General features: G+C 28.7%; 1 protein-coding gene across 1 annotated transcript in view; it reads left to right on the top strand.

The window, feature by feature from the left end:
• The window catches only part of LOC142326720 (uncharacterized), a 420,625-nt gene that overhangs the window by 141,320 nt on the left and 263,710 nt on the right, over nucleotides 1–15,595 (top strand). The gene's annotated exons all lie outside the window — the stretch shown is intronic.

Here is a 15,595-nt window from a genome sequence, read left to right as displayed (position 1 = left end):
TTGTGGTCAAATTTAAATGTAAAAATAATTCAGCTTTTCCAGTCAAATTTTTTGGTTAAACAGGATGGTAAATTATAAAAGAAAAATTAAAAAATTTCTCAATAAATACGAAAAAGACTTGAACTCCCATGAAAATCATTCGATAATAAATTTATTAGTTAACTGTGAATCGGCATAAGACTGAAACGCAACCATCCGACAAATTTTTTTGGCTAACCTTCCAAAGCTTAATTTTACTTGTTAAGATGATCGCACTGTTAACTAAATTTGAACATGTATCGTAAAAGTTTTTCAAATTAAGGTGGTTTTACTGAGTTTCCTTTTTGTGTCACTATTTCTATGTACAAAACTGCTGATTGTATTCCATTGTAAAACAGTGTGTAGTAGTTGCTTCTTGTTGATCTCAGGTTTTATGTAATCCTATACCGCTATCGTTCTACCGTTAGTATTTTGCTACCTTATAGAACTGTCAATTCTTTGTAGATTTTTCTGGACGGATAACCGAATTAGTTTACAATTAACAATCGTTCGTTGAATTATATTTCTTATATTAAATCAGTAAGAAATGGATTTTACATAATTAAAATAATACCGGTGTAGAGATGAAGTATTAGATTTATAATTAGTGTTATTTAATTGTATTCTTTAGTCTAGTGAACGTTTCATTGAAAATATGCTTGTTTTATTTACAATTGTCATTGTGCTATTGAATTTCAGTTTGGTCGTCGGAATATACTAAAGCCTCTACGCATAGAGTAAGAAAGAACTATTTCTTTCTTGCACTGATTGTAAAATGGGAGAGAGAAGGTTGAATTGAATTGAATTAGGGTAGGTAACGGGTGGGTTAGGGAGAGGGAGTGTATATGTATGTATTATAATCAACCAATTACTGTATCGGTAACTGCTCTGTTAAAGATAGGATTGTTTTTAGATTGTATCGTTTCGTTTTTCCTCCACCGCCAATGTATGTCGAGTCCAATGTTCATTAATATAATCTGTTCTGTTTATACTGCCCGCCAACTGCCACTGTACGCTCACTCTATCTCACTCTACAATGATTTTTCTCGCTCTTTCTTCCACAATACGGGCGATTATAATATATTTACCATAAAAGACGAAAAGCTGATTTTTCTCTTGTGACAGTATTAGAACAAAATTGTCAGTTTTTTATTTTATTGTGTTGAAAATGTTATTTTATTATTTCTGTACTCCGAAACAACTGAATGTATTATTAAAACTTATGATTCCATGATTTAAACAAAAATTACTTCGCTGTTTAAACGGGATAGTATTTTACCAAATGAGTACTGGGTTTTATCAAAGTAATTAGGTGCTGTACAAGTATTACATTTGATTCTAGTAAATTTATAATTTTCGAAATACCACATAAAATTATTTCTTTCTTTCGATCGATATAAGAATTACATGTGATTTTTTTAAAACAGTTTTATTGAATGATCAGACATTCTTTGAATCCAACAATTATATACATATATATTTTTTTTTCAACAACCAGTATATTTACAATCGGCTCCTTAAGTGGAGCCATAAGTAAGTCGCTTGACAAGAACCATATGATAAGGGGTTCTTAAGAAACACCCAGAATAATCAATTCATAATAATAGTTATGAGTAATCTTAATGTCCAATATTAAATCTAAATATTAAAAAATAATCTAATATTAAAAAAATATTTCTGTCAACACTTCATTGTCCACAAAAACCAAACATTAATAAAAGAAAAATATAAAAAACAATGACAAATAAAAAACAATACCACTAGACAAAATGTCATGCAGTAGCCTCTAAGTCGAGCTCATGAAGACGTTTCTACCTTCAGATATCCCTGCTGTTATCGAGCAGATTAATAGCAAAGTGGTTGACGTGATTTTCAAGTCTTTATTGGTATTTAACACTGCGCTGTCACGCAACCTCACGAACCGTCGGAAGCTCTAGATATTCGTGAATTTCATCATTCTGCATGAACCATGGTGCGTCTGCAATTGCCTTCATTATTTGTTTTGGAAGCGTTGTATGATTTCTACGTTACTATTACTTGCTGTATTATATTATTTGATGATGGTTTTTCTCTATATTTAGAAAAAAGTTCATTGTTTCTAACATTATCGGTTTAACTTTTAAAATATTTAATTTTTTTTTTTAATTTTCCTATAAAACTATATTTTTTATTTTTTTTTGTTTTATTTATTAATTTCACATACTCTTCCTCTTTTAAAGAAATATATTTAAAGCTCTTTGAAATTTTTAAATATGAAATGTGTATTAGCAGATCTCTTTTATGAATTAAAACTCTCTTTTTTACATATTATACTGTTTCTGATATTTCTTTAATAAATATCAGGATTCAAATCTAATAATAAAGATATCTAAATAACAGAATTAATTTCGATATTATTCAAGTTCAAATTTTTAAATGTATATGATCGGAGTAAATCCTTATATGACTTAAAAAATATCCCTTTCGGCATGCTGGTAGGGAGAGGTAGATTCACCGGTGCTAAGTAGGGGATAAAAAAGATTTCCACCTTAAAGTAAAAAAAAACTTCAAATTTGCTCACGACAAAGATTGCATGCGAAAAACGTTTCATATGTTTATCGTACAACAAGCCCCATCTTCTTGCAATTCTAGCAATATTTTGGTCATCCCTTGCTGTAAGGGTTGGTCATATAAAAAATTGTTACAGACAAAAGTTTTAGGTAATGTTTAGAGAACTAACGACCTTTTAAACAGATTTGATACTGTGCCTATTAAGGAAGGTATAATTTTTTTGTTTCGAAACCCCATTTTTTCGAACCTCTGGGCCAATGGTTGGTGATATCAAAAAGCTTCACTTAAATAAATTTTAGGCCCTTATCCAAAGAATAGTAGAACTTTAAACGAATTCGATATCTTACTTAATAAGAAAGTTATAGCAATGTTTTGTTTTTTTCGAAAAACCCTCCCATTTCCACCCTCTGGTCCGATTTTGCAAAATTAACAAACTCGACCGAAATTTTGGGTCGTTATATTTTATGTATCAATTTTAAAATGATTGGAGCAAAATTACGGCAGTTATCGTGTCCACAAGAAAGTGATACACATATAAATATATATAAACTTTTGAACTGACGGTGGTTTTGGGATCTGGGAGATGTAAAACGCAAAGATATGTCGAAATTTTCCGGAAGTCGAATTATGGTACCCATTACAATAGGTAGCTTTCTTATGAAATGTACCTAAAAAACCGGTTTCAATCTCCTAGTGGCTTTGAATAGGAATTGCTTAAAAGATTGTTTAAACAGCTGATTTTTAGTTGGTTAGAAATTACAGGATCATTTTCTCCACTTAATTGTTTTTACTGCTTTTCTTGAAATTTTTTTACTATGACTAAAATTATTTAAATAATTAATTATGGTTTGTTATTATCTTAAAAAATAAGTTTTTAAAAAATCATGAGTAAATTTATTTTTATTTCTCATTCAACACAATAAATTTTTCTTTAAATCATGACCAAGTATGTTCAATTAAAAAAAATATATATATTCCCAATTATCAGCTTACGGACATGATAAAAATAAAGTTGCGAACAATATTTTTTTACTTTTTAAGGAACGCGAGTTGATTCTCCAGCTTGATTACGATATTTTGTTTTTTCGAAAAAGCTCCCCCACGGTCCGATTTTGCCCATTAATGAACTCAACCGAAATTTTTTGGTCGTTATATTTTATGTATCAATTTGAAAGTTATTGGCGCAAAATTACGGCAGTTATCATGTCCACAAGAAAGTGATATATATATATATATATATATATATATATATATATATATATATATATATATATATATATATATATATATATATATATATATATATATGTATAAAACTTTGAACTGACGGTGGTTGAGTAACTGATCATAAAAATATTTTATTGATATAACACAAGTTTATATTGAAAAAACGTTTCATCTCTGTGTTCCAAATAATTTTAAATAAAATAAAAATAGAGATTATTTCTCTTATTCTTACTAACACATCCTGAAACCACTTTCTTTATTTTAATAATTTATTTCCAATATTGTTTATGGTGCAGTTTATAGTTACAGCGTAATTAATAATTTATAGTGTAATTAATAATCCAATAGGCCTGTTTTAGTATTTGTTCGGTGATGGTGTTGCTTTAATTAATAAAAAACAAATTATTATTATACCAGTTCAAAAACTAACAATTAGAATGTTTGTAGAATCTTCATAAAATTATAAACATGTTACTTACACGATGTTATTTTTGTTAAGATCATTGGTAATTTATTTATTTATTTTTTTCTTTTTTTTACTTGTAAAATCTGTAACTAACTTATTTTAGTTGAAAGGTCTAATAATATAAAATGTACAATGTGATGGTGGGTGTACCCCTATTTCATGATCTGACGGTAGCAATAGTGAAGGGTATATTTAACTGTGAGCGGTATGTTTTGTTCGTACGTGTGCGTGTGTTATATGCATCGGGAAGACGCGCCCAGTACTTAAATTAAAAGGGCGGGAGATTTATGGCGAGAGTTATTAAAACGCGGGCCGCAGGTGAACAGCTACAGGGCATTTAGACGGCCGGTCGGTGGTTACTTCGTTCAAACCGTGTGGGAAAATTCGGTAAAGAACCTAACTAACCGTGGTAGCTGCATAGTTTAGTTGGCACGAACATTGGACTAAGGAATGAAAATGCCTACGTATACACATATAATCAATTCCTATATCTAATTTACATATATATAGTAAATAATTTTCTATGATACGTTAAGGTATTCCTAATTGTTAAGGGAGCTTATCGATACTGTTAATATAATATTTATTTATTTATTCTCAAGTAAATTATTTTAATTTAGGTTTTTATTAAGTTTATGTTTAACTTTATTTTTTATCCGTAAAAAAATATAAGTAATAATGTTTTTAAAGAATCAACAAATGTTTTTCAGCAGTCAACCTCATTTAATTACTGTAAATTATTCATTTCTAGCAAGAATTTGCCAATATATATTTTATTTTCAAATTTTCATATTATATTTTAGTTAATGTTAAATAAAATTCAGTCAACTATCATCATTAGAATCTCTAATATGAAATATATTACATGAGTGTTTCAGTTTAAAATCATCAAGAACGCTACGATCACTATTTAGTTTACATAGATAAATAAAAAAAGCATTTCTATATTAAAGGATTTGTAAATTCTCCCATGAATAAAACATCAATATTAAAGCCACTAATGATGAGTTCTAGCAAACCTTAATGTGCAAAATATGAAGTATCATTTAGGAGATGGACCTTATTAATATTTGATAAGGAAACTGTCACTAGAATCAAATTTCTAGCACAAAATAAGTTGGATGCGTAGGAGACTGAGGTTTACGATTAAGGTAGTTTTTTCCTTTGTAATGTTTGTCTTTAAAATATTGTAAAAGGCTGAAAAGTGGATATACTATTTTTCTGTATTTTTTACTCATAAATTACTTATAGACAAGAAACGAGTTGACCCAAATAATAATAATTCCTTCCTAGTTTCTGACCCTTCTTTAAGAAACTTTTTTATTTTGGATAATCCTCAAAAAATACCGTTTTATCAAAACAATAAGTCTTTTAATTTCTTAGAAGTTTCTCCAAATATATTTATTCATTTGTGGTAATTCCTTGAAATAGTCTTTGACTGATATTTTAATCATGATTGTTTAGAATTCTTTTAGTCTAGATAATATGATTATTTAAATTTAACCTGGTTATTTTGAAGGGGTTATGTACTCTCAGATATTCGTAAGTGAAAAATTTTACTGAATGGGAATGTAAAAACTTAATTTAGAAAAAAACTAGGTTAATAAAATTTTTAATATATTCTGCTGTATGGATATGGAACATGGATGTTGCTTATATGTTGCAGAAAGTTTCGAAACTTTTATAAAAATAAATTGAGAGTAGAAAGCCAAGATAAAACTGTAAATTAATAAAGACCTACGACTGCATTTAAATGAAATTATTGGAAAAAAAGAAAAGGAAATAAATAAACCTCATTTTCAATTGAAGAAATTAGGAAAAATGAGTTAAGAAACATAAGAGAGAGAGGAAAAAACACATAAGGAAATAAAAGCGTCGACTATAAAAGTACGAAAGCAAGATTACATGTTACAAAGGTTTGTAAGTATTGTTAGAAATTCTTGAATCGTAGCGACTTGTCTTTTGTCACATCGAAACTCTTTAGATCTCTCTAGATTAGAGGAAGCTGGCAGCCTCCTTTGTGTCTAAAATGATAACTGGATCATTCTTCAATGAAGTTCACCACCTATGATAATGTTGGTATAATTTAAGTGTAGTACAAGTGTAAACAAATTATTAAATCTACTTTTGTTTCAAGTTCATAATTATCCATATTTTCCCTTGATAAAAAAATAAATAAGGGTGAAGGTTTTTATCTCCTAGAAATTGAAAATTAAAGTTAACAAAGAATATAAGGCAACGGAATTTAGATGATGAAATGAAGAGAAAAGTAAAGGAAATATGTTTAACTGATTTTTTTGTTGTTTTTACTTTATACTAGTTTGATCTTCATTTAATTAGAAAGAATTTTTCTTATTTTTTCCATCTTATCTCATTGGTTATGATAAATGAAGACAAAATATTTGTCCTTTCAAGGATATCTCGGCCTTTCATCCGGAGGTCCCGGGTTCGAATCCCGGTCTGGCATGACATTTTTATACATGCTACAAATCATTCATCTCATCCTCTGAAGCAATACTTAACAGTGGACCCGGAGGTTAAACAAAAAGAAAAAGAAAAATATTTACTCTAAATAAATCAAACAATAACCTTAATATTTGAATATATTTGAGTATAAAATATAGTTGCGTGATTGAACTAAAATCTGGTACGCTGCTACTAGTTATTAATAAACTATTTTATTTTTCTAAAGTCAAAACGACAGTTTGCCTTCATTCAACTTATGTTATTCTTTCATTTGAAAATAATATACAAAATATTAAAATAAAATTCGAAAAAATTCCTGTAATTGATCATAGGATTTTGTAATACATTATAGGTTTTCTATATAATATTTTATCATTCGATAGATTTTTTTTTTAAATTGTTTTTAAATATACCCACCTGTCATTTAATATAAATGTAAAGAAATATCCATTTACATGAATTCTAAATTCATTCTCATAAGTAAGAACTATCTGATCGATTGATTTCTTTTTATTAAGCAGGAGGTGATACAAAAAAGATTTTACTTATTGTTAATTTCCAATAACAGTTAAACAGCACCGGTGTTGGAGGTGAGTCGAGTTATTTTTGTTTGAAGTTGTATCAGACACCGGAGGGAGTCCTCTCCAGTCGCTAACAGCAAACGTGACTGGATTTAAAGCAGCAGCGAAAACACATTTGAGACTGATCGATAATTTTAACGCCGTTTTGTCAGTGGGTTTATCAGCTATGTTTTCTATATAATACAGTACATCGAACCAAATACGATTATGCATACACCTACATTGATCTGTTCATAATTTTTCAACCGTTTTTGATGTACAAAAACAATTTGTTTTTTTTTCTATTTTACTGATAGATTTATTGATGATTACTTACTCTGCATCTATTACTTGTTTGTTATAAAATCAAATTTAGAAAGAAACTTAACTTCTAGTTGCTTAGATTTCGAATCTAAATAACTTTCGAATAAAACAAAAGATCTGTATTGTCATTTTATATTTATTTTTGAATATTCTAGACACATTATGTAACTGATCTCCCCTAACCAAGGGAAAATCAGTCATTTTGATGATAGATATTATCTTTTGATGTGTACAAAATGATTCAGAAGGAAGAAAAATAATTTTGGAGATGATTTTAGAGCTTGACATAAGGAAAAAGGTTCGTACCAAGATATAGAAAACGCTTTATCAAGTTAAGGCTAGCGAAATATTTCGCCCGGGTTTCAGTTTCTCCGGGGAAATGAGGTTAACTGAATTTTTTTCAATCAAAAACATAAGAAACTATCAAGTTTACTTCCTTATAGGTCCCAGAACAGTATCTCCCGTAGTTTTTATGATATCCAACGTAAAACAGAAAAGGTATTACTTAAGGATGTATGAGTGTAAGTGAAATGAAGACTTTTGTTCTGCACACAGGACTGGTGTACAATTTAAAACTTAACAAAGAAGTGTTATAAATTTGTAAAAATTAAAAAGAGCTGTTTTTAATACAATAAATTTAGACGTTTGAAAACTTAAAATGCATTTAATTTACTTACCAGATTTTCACTTAGTATTTTATAATTAGGTCATCCGAAATCATACTTGCCGTACGGAGAAAATTAACATATAAATACTTTTAAAAACTATTCATCATACTTAACACGAACATGTAACATATTCTACACACTTAAGTATCTAAAACTAACTTAAACAATAACGAAACATTAATATATAGATACTGAATTTATTTTGCACAGGAACAGGATTTATTAACATTGCGTACAAATAGACGATACCAGATTGCTATCTTATCAATAAGCCGTGCAGATCAACACAGGTAACAGTTTTACAAAATTTTTTATCTACGATATTTTTTTTTATAGATCCGCGAGAAATAATAAAAAAACAGGCGTATAACAGAAAGACCCGACAATTTGAATTTATTAGAAAATATCTACGCTAATGTATTCGCTGTAATCGCTGAATGTATTAAGTTCAAGACATTTACTGATATTAGATTAATGCTTTAAAAATTCTGAGCGTTTACATTTTAGTATGTCTGGATAAAACGTCATGGTGGCAATTTTTATTCATTGAAAGATACATTTTAAAAAATATTGTAGAAATTTAACACTGTTACTATTACATACTGTATTCACTGGACAATATTATTAATAAGACTAAGGTAATCTTCTAAATCACCTTTTTAATTTCAGTACAACATAAAGTCATAAAATATTTAATTATACATTTAAAACTTAAGGAATAATAATTAAATTCAGAAATAAAAATAAAAATTCGGTTAAATATATATATATATATATATATATATATATATCACTTCAGTGTAATTAAGTATTAAAATGATCCATTAATTCACCTTTACGGTTAGCTCCAAATTTTTGCCGATATAAAAGATTGAAAAATGATATAGTGTTTTTTTTTAATGGTTAATTTATCACTTAAGCTAAAAACTTACGTGTGGGAATAAGAAATTGAAATTTCCCCGCTTATGAAAAATCTCGTGCCTGATCGGGATAAGAACAAAGACCTTCCGAATGAAACGTTGAGATGCTACCACTCTGCTGTAAAGATCGGAAATATCTTATCTCTATAATGTCGGGACAACAAAATATTTCTACCTCTGTTAAAAATCTCCAATATAGATTATATGTACTTTAAACTCACAAACTGCTTACAATCATGAAACAAGTTGCCCCAAAATATAGTAGTTTTCACTTAGAAAATCTCGTTACCTAAAAAAAATAACAGAGCTGATATCTTGCATTCTCAAGAGCTGATTTAGATTAATTTATTTATTCTTTTACTTTAGGCGCAATCCTTGACCTTATTTTAATTTATAAAATAGTGTTAAAGCTAAATTAAATTCCATGAGAATTATTTGATGGAAAGACTAGATTTTTTCGTGAAATATCTTGTTAAGTACGTATATTCAATGCAAATTCAATTTACAGTGGTTTTAGTTTTTTTTTAATTTATTGGTTTTAAGAATGTAAATAAAATTTTTGTTATATTACAAGAATTTTTTTCATTAATTAATTTTAATTATTTACATTTTACAACGGTAAGATAAAACTTTATTTTTAGTTTTATTGCGTATTAAGTACGATTACAATTTTAATCATAATGTTGTTTAGTAGAATTATTATTTTTATTATTGTACAAAAAAAATGGAATATAATCTGTTTGAAACTCAAGTACAAACAACCAATCTTTTTTATTTAAAAAAATATTGAATGTCTGGTTTGAGCTGTGGTCAGTTTCAAGTTTTAGTTGTTGAACTGGGCTCGTCGTGGCACGCACGCTCGAAGATCACATGTACATTTACCTTTAGTTCAGTTTAGTTTAGCTTAGTAGCAGCAGTTTCAACTTTCTCAGTTAGATCAGCGCCAGCAAGAGCATGTCCGGCCCAACCCCTTTATAAATAAGAACGAGAAGACGGGACGGTATCCCGAAGAACAACCGAACGACCTCAACTCATTAATGATTTACTGTCGGTCCGCTCCTGGATCTGCTATAATTCCATATTGTTCCTTCACACGCAACTCCTCCTACTTTTTACGGAGCTTTAAGTTTGCTTCTTAATTACTAATAGATTCACTTCTATTATTGCTTTGTCCATTTTTTAAAAAAAAATGTTTTACCCACTCAATTTATCTACAGATAGAGTAGCTACTACTGCTCTTTTTCTTTTTCCTCTTCTGCTCCATAACCTCACTTCTACTTGTTATTCTAATATTCTTGTTCCCTTCTTCTTATAACCTTCATCATCATTACTGTAAACTAATACTTTTAGCACGTGCATTTTGTTTTCTGCACGAACTTAATAAGGTCAAATTATTATCCGTAAATTTAAATTATTACTAGTTTATGTTATTCAATTATTTTTTAACCGTTTATGAAACAGATTGTTCATGCTTATTACTGTTTATTATTATTTTACTTTAATAATATAATGCATCTCATTCCATTATAACCTTCCTACTAAAAAGTTAACCTTAAAATTATTAAAACATTCACCACGTTTATATTGTGCATTAGTACTTAGCCTGGTTCTCTCCGCGTAATTTTAAAGGACTTTTTATATATTAAACGTTTATCTAATTATATATATATATATATATATATATATATATATATATATATGTACTAATGCAACAACTAAAGTGTAGAACTCTATTTACTGTTTAATAGCAAGTGAGGTTAAAATTGAATTGAAATTTGGATTTGAATGGCAGCGTAACTTAACCTTTCTATTAGTATGCATAGCATAGTTCATTTATCTTTTAATTTTCTTTCATTGTTTTTCAGTTACTTTTTGATAAATTCAAGTTTGCTTAAAGTTATCAAAAAAATATTCCCTTCGTGTGTCTGTTAGACATAAATGTAATACAGTTACGAAGAAGGGAAACAAAAGGAACTGAGAAGAGGATAAGAATATAGGAAGATATATATATATATGTGTGTGTGTGTATTTCTTTTCTAGATTACTGATAATAAGCAAATTTCCGTAGGATGTCAGAATAGGAAATTAGTAGCCCAACAACCCATATGACGGATCACGTGTACAAAAAATAAGACTCTGATACAATTACTCTCTTAATCTCCTAATTGTTTTATTTTTTTGTAAAATTTAATCAGTTTAAACTGATAATGTTATATTTTTCAAATATTGTGTTTTATTAGTTCTGGTAAACCTATTCATATTTATTGAATTTATTATGTTTGTAAACTAATCGATTGTAATTATAAGATTGGTTAGTTTAATGCAATTTATTTTTCTGCCTTCCTTTTAAAACTAATAGGAAATTATTATAAGAAAATTTAAAGTTAGATACGTTTTGAACGTTTTGAATATTGTTTTTAAAATTGAACCTATTCCCTAAATATCAAGTTAAATAATGTATATATATTTTATCCTTTTATATATATATATATATATATATATAGTTATCTTTATGAAATTAATTTCTTATTAATTTAATAATTCTCTTGTGTAAAAATAATGTTAAGTTTTGAAAAAATTAACCATTCATTTAGATACTCTATTTAATAAAATATTTAAATTTACCTCCTAATGTTCCGTATTTGAACGAAAAATGATATTAAATAAAGTTTTTTACTTTAAACCTTACCGATTTTATAGTGGTTTAAAATTTTCTCAGTCCTAGAAAAACTTATTTAGATATTTATTATAAAAGCCATTTTTTTTAAATCCAGAGAAGGTAGGGTTAAAGGAGTAGTGTATACATATGTAGTTGCCCATCATATCAGGGGATGAGATCTACTATCTCATCATTTTTAGTTTATTTTAACTTTACAGCATAAATTTCATATTAATATAAATTTACATAAACTATTATTTCATATTAATATAACTTTTAAAAAACGTAATGACATTTAACACAAATTTACGTTAATTATCAAAATTTCACATCATAGTTGATTCAGTTAATAAATTTCATCAACATTTTATAAAATAAATTAACATTTCTATTTCTCAAATTGAAAGTGTAAAATTACATTTATAAAGATATCAATGATATTAATCAATTTAGATAAGATTACATTTTTTTTAAATATTAACAAATATTATTTTAATTAAAACTTTATTAATAATATTTTTTTCTTTTTTGTAGGTAAGTAGCTGAAAACAATTTGCTGAATTTTATTTGAAATGAAAAAGTTATTAAGTTACTTCAGTTCTGTAAGTAAGTTATTTTATTTTTGTTAAAATTAATATAATGTGTGATAAAAATGCTTGTTATTACTCATATATACTTAATTATATGTATGGTAAAGGATTTTTCTACAAAAATCCTTACCTAGAAAGAGAAGATAGTAGATAACTGAAGGAAACAGATATAAGAAGTAGTATTTAGAAGGGAATAAAAGAAAATACAGAGATTATGATTAATTTTTCTTTTCGTTTCTCGTAGAAGGAAGAAAAAGCTCTGCCAGCTACCGTCCGCCCGCAACAGTCAGTAATGTCGGGCTCTCATGGACTAAAAAAATTCCCCTTCTTCCCATAGGAACTGGACTTGGCCGCGAGGCATGAACACGGTTCCTACATGACGGGTGCGGGATACACGTACTGCCGGCTTCTAAACAGCAGGATCTGACGTTCACCGGAAGTCATTGTCAGACGACGACTCGAGTGGGCCGCGCTGCCCACTCCCGGAGACTGGCCGTCACCCATCCGCTAGTTTATCCTTGATGATATCCGTGATCATGAACTCTATCACAGCCCAGCCTCCTGGACCTGAGCATGCAGCATAACGTTATCTGGATCTAGATGTCCCAGAGTCTGAAAAAATTCTGCCCGCGATTGCTACCAGTGGTAGCAAGACTGAATGTTCAACGGAGTCAACCTGTCCAGAGTAGACACACAGGTCTGACTCCGTCCGTCTGAACCTCTTCAGATACGAGCGGATTAGGATTAGTTGCTTGGAGGCAATTTATTTCGTGATAATTTTACCTTTCTTTTTCTTTTCTTTTTTCTGTTTAGCCTCCGGTAACTACCGTTTAGATAATTCTTCAGAGGATGAATGAGGATGATATGTATGAGTGTAAATGAAGTGTAGTCTTGTACATTCTCAGTTCGACCGTTCCTGTGATGTGTGGTTAATTGAAACCCAACCACCAAAGAACACCGGTATCTACGATCTAGTATTCAAATCCATGTAAAAATATTTGGCTTTACTAGGACTTGAACGCTGTAACTCTCGACTTCCCAATCAGTTGATTTGGGAAGACGCGTTAACCACTAGACCAACCCGGTGGGTTTGTGATAATTTTACCTAGATGAGAGATACTCGTGTTTCATTTTTTTGAACTTATAGAATAAAAAAAAAAACTATAACCTCGTAATTTTTTCGTTTATTCATCTACAAGATAAATAATTTTTATTTTAAATGATGTTTAATTAACATAGATTATTGCAAAATTTATACTTAATTTTTTATTGGAAACTGTTTACGTTTATATATAGATCTGATTATTAAAACAGACTGATGAAGATATTAATTAAAAATTAATTTTAATTAGTTAAGAAACTAAAATCAAATTCCAGTGAATTTTATGAATTTAAAATTTTCTTCGTTTTTTTCATTAATAATCCAAAACGAAGACTTTGTTTATTAGGAGGAGCCATAACATTTAAAGAGATATAACTCGACTTCTTTGTTTTATAGGATCCCTGAGTCTCTGTGGTCAATACAAAATTACTAACATTTCATTTAATTTATTTCGAGGTCTTGTATTAAATTATGTTACTAGCCGGTCGGATCTCGCTTCTCTCACCCGACCGTCTAGCCACGGACCTCCGCCCCCAGGACCCCAGGGTATCAGATTAACCCAGGCGAACCCCGGAGCCAATCTCAGGGCCTCGCTGGGCAACGGGAACTACCCCAGGGCTGCAGTACTCGCTTCTTCCATCACCATCACCGTTTTGTCAGGCGGTCCCGTATGTTAGTCAATTTTTCTACTACGCTTATGGTTTCCATTGAAACCATTATCAATTATATATTTTTATTATTATTAAATGATTAATTCTAGTCTAATAAAATGTCTACTCTTATAAATACTCTTCTCTACTCAAAATGTCTAGTCTTATAAAATTGCAAACGGGGATAAATTACTAATGTTAACAGTGCCCTTTTAAAGAGTGATTGGTTTTAATGCCTATGAAATTTATTTTATGTTTTGATATCCGGAATTATCCAACTTTTTATGAAAATACTAAAGTAAAAAACAGAAATCGAACCTGGAACGATTAGCAAAACCACAATTTATAGACTTAGTAAACAGTTACGTCTCTACCGTATAATATTCATGCATACAGTCTTTAATGTAATGAAGTATGCGACTGGTTATTAAATCGAATCAAATTGCTAATCGTAAATGCATGATGTGTTTATATATACAGTATATATATTAGACTGGTTTATTTTATATTGCCAAGTGCAACTTTTCTAGTAGATTAAGTAAGAAAGCTGTGGAAAGAGAGAGAAAGAAGACTCATCATCAAGTCTGGCCACTTTTATTCTCCTCTTCTAATGTAGACCAATGTTCACCAAGTTGCAACTTGTTGGACCCGTTCAAGCCATGTTCATGAGGTCAATGACCTTCATACATATCTTCTCTAATTTTGTTTTTTTGCACTAATTAATTAAGATAAAAGAATCCTGATTTATAAGGTCAAATTTTATCTTTTTTGTTCCATTCGTTTTTTTTTTTTAATTATTTGATTAAATTAATCATTCTGAGATTTAGACATAAATCAGTTTTTGTATAAAAACAATATCATATTGATATGATTTATCAATAGAGTTTTTTTTTTTAATTTTTCATTAATTATTAAAATTAAAATCCGTTAGTTTTCAATCTTTAAAATAGTACAATATTTTAATGGTACTATTAACTGTTGCTTCCTACTTCTGATTTTCGTTAAGTAATAATGTATGTTTCTTCCACTTTATTAAACATCTTTTAAGTAAATATTTTTTTTTAAATATCCTTTTTCCAATTTTATTATATCTAAAAGTTGCTAAACAATAGTTTCAAGTAATTTTGAAGTATTTTTTTAATAATATTTTCTCTTTTTTATTACACTTGTAAGTATTTGTAATGGATTACTGATTTCATCATTTTTTTTATTGGTATGATTAGCCTTATTACATTTAAAAGTTACAATCAAAGATTTAAATAGAAATCTGATGTGGCTCCGTGGTTAGTATTATATTTTTTCTCGTTCTTCATAAAACTTATTTTAAAACAAAGAAAGGTATCTTCATTTTAAAACAATCACGTACCAATTCCTTCCTATATTTTATTTTTATTT

The sequence above is a fragment of the Lycorma delicatula genome, chromosome 6, assembly GCF_047948215.1.
Source record: "Lycorma delicatula isolate Av1 chromosome 6, ASM4794821v1, whole genome shotgun sequence".
In the NCBI taxonomy this organism is placed as follows: domain Eukaryota; kingdom Metazoa; phylum Arthropoda; class Insecta; order Hemiptera; family Fulgoridae; genus Lycorma; species Lycorma delicatula.
This window is presented reverse-complemented; position numbering and strand designations above follow the sequence as displayed.